Consider the following 2500-nt stretch of genomic DNA (forward strand, 5'->3'; position numbering starts at 1 on the left):
AAGCACGCTTAACTGCGGAGTTCTGATGGGATCCGGTGCATTAGTGCTGGTATGATCGCAACCGAAATAGAAGCATTAGCTTATTCATTTATACATTTCCCAAAAGGTAAAAAAATAAAAGAATCAAGACTTCCCAGTGGGGTCACCCATCCTAGTACTACTCTAGACGAAGCACGCTTAACTGTGAAGTTCTGTGGATACGAGGCACAAGTAGCTGCAATGCTATGAATGTGTATATCCACCATGATTATATTGTTTTATACAATCACCACATGACATTTAGCAAACTGGCCTGTAATCCTGGCACTTTACCCGATAAGCTGGTCATAAAGTTTCCTCTCATGTTCGCAAGTCACGTCGCCCGATAACCTGGCCACAATGACTTGCAAAACCAAAGCTGGCCGGTAAACCTGGCACGTTACCCGATAAATGCACGGCACGTTGCCGGTAACCTGGGCACGTTGCCCGGTAAGGTTAGCACGTTACCCGATAAAATGTCGGCGTTGCCCGGTAAAGTATCCATGTTGCCCGGCAAACCTGGCCCGCTGCCCGGTAAGGTTAGCACGCTGTTCGACAAACCTGTTACGGTCCATCGGCTTCGGGTTAACCCGAAGACATGATGTCATGATTCCATACCCGTTAACGTCGACCCATTCTGTAAAAAAACCTGGAACGTTGATGTCGAGCGAGCCCGGTCCGCATTCGGGTCCGAGCACGACACGGATCTACGTTTTAAACACATGACTGACTAACGATCGTGACCGACTAACGATTCCATAACACACCACCTATACCCATGATAATGCTTCCCCGCTACAAGTCCCATTTTCGTGAAACTTGTGGTGACGTCGAGGGCCCGAGCACGACACGGTCAACGTGTTGACCCGAAAACATGAGGTTACCAACCCCGACCCCATAAACCGCTCATAAAGTTTCCTCTCATGTCCCGGACGCAACGCCTCGTGTCATTAAAGCGGAGTTGCCCAAAACAGGCCCACGGGCCCACCAAGCCCGGCCCGCGGGCCCTTCACGACACGAAAGGGGGTTCATTTCTCTTGGACAGTCATATCTCATGGTCACGAGTACCCTCACAGAGCCTCGTGTCGATCCAACCCCGTTTGGACACCTTGCCCCCACCAAAGGCCTTACGGACCAACCGGGCCCACCAAGCGGCCCGTCCCGACCCGAAAACCAAAATTTTTTTTTTGGGAAACTCATATTTCAATGTCCCGATGCCCCACGCCAAATTTCGTGTCAATCCGACCTCGTTTGGTAGGGTTTTCAAAAATTATGATTCCTCAAAAATTTAATATCTGTTCCTGTCACTATGCTAATTGTTCAGAATGCATATATAGGGAAGGGGTGGGTGTTGAGCGCCCATGCCTGGGCAAAGTTGGCTACCAAGCTAAAATATGGAGGTTCAACGTACGAGAAACCAAAGCCCCTCCCCCATGTTGCATACGAAGCTTGCCCAACGACTTGGTTTCTTGCACAACGACCCGAGTATACTGCCCCAAAGTTGCACGCCCATGGCCAGGCCAAGGCATGCCAAGGCGCCCATGGGCAAGCCAAAGGCATGCCTAGGCACGGCCAAAGCAAGCCAAAGGCACGGCCAAGGCAAGCCAAAGGCACGTCTAGGGCATGCCAAGGCACGCCCATGGTCAGGCCAAGGCTTGCCAAGGCACGCCCATGGCCAGCCCAAGGCATGCCAAGGCGCCCATGGGCAAGCCAAAGGCATGCCAAGGCACGCCCATGGGCAAGCCAACGGCATGCCAAGGCGCCCATGGCCAGGCCAAGGCACGTCCAAGGCATGCCAAAGCTCGGCCAAGGCAAGCCAAAGGCATGCCTAGGCACGCCCATGGCCAGGCCAAGGCATGCCAAGGCGCCCATGGGCAAGCAAAAGGCACGGCCAAGGCATGCCAATGCGCCCATGGGCAAGCCAAAGGCATGCCTAGGCACGGCCAAGGCAAGCCAAAGGCATGCCAAGGCAAGCCAAAGGCACGTCTTGGGCATGCAAGGCTCGGCCAAGGCATGCCCCGGCACGCACATGGCCAGGCCAAGGCAAGCCAAAGGCATGCCAAGGCAGGCCAAAGGCACGTTCAAGGCATACCAAGGCGCCCATGGGCAAGCCAAAGGCATGCCAAGGCACGCCCATGGCCAGGCCAAGGCATGCCAAGGCGCCCAAGGGCAAGCCAAAGGCACGTCTTGGGCATGCAAGGCTCGGCCTAGGCACGGCCAAGGCAAGCCAAGGCAAGCCAAAGGCAAGCCTAAGGCATGCCAAGGCGCCCATGGGCAAGCCTAAGGCATCCCAAGGCAAGCCAAAGGCACGTCCAGGGCATGCCAAGGCGCCCATGGGCAAGCCAAAGGCATGCCAAGGCACGCCCATGGCCAGGCCAAGACATGCCAAGGCGCCCATGGGCAAGCCAAAGGCATGCCAAGGCACGCCCGTGGGCAAGCCAAAGGCATGCCCAGGCACGCCCATGGCCAGGCCAAGGCAAGC

The 2500-nt window shown here is 55.6% G+C and overlaps 1 non-coding gene across 1 annotated transcript in view; it reads right to left on the reverse strand.

The window, feature by feature from the left end:
* The window catches only part of LOC143607693 (5S ribosomal RNA), a 119-nt gene extending 56 nt beyond the window's left edge, over positions 1–63 (reverse strand). Inside the window, exon 1 of the ribosomal RNA XR_013149018.1 lies at positions 1–63. This exon is cut by the window's left edge and continues 56 nt beyond it. This is a non-coding gene — a ribosomal RNA (5S ribosomal RNA).
* Between the last annotated feature and the right edge of the window lie 2437 nt (positions 64–2500).

The sequence above is a fragment of the Bidens hawaiensis genome, unplaced genomic scaffold (assembly GCF_021521415.1).
Source record: "Bidens hawaiensis isolate Kalapana, Puna unplaced genomic scaffold, B.hawaiensis_p1.1 tig00085388_1, whole genome shotgun sequence".
Classification (NCBI taxonomy): Eukaryota; Viridiplantae; Streptophyta; class Magnoliopsida; order Asterales; family Asteraceae; genus Bidens; species Bidens hawaiensis.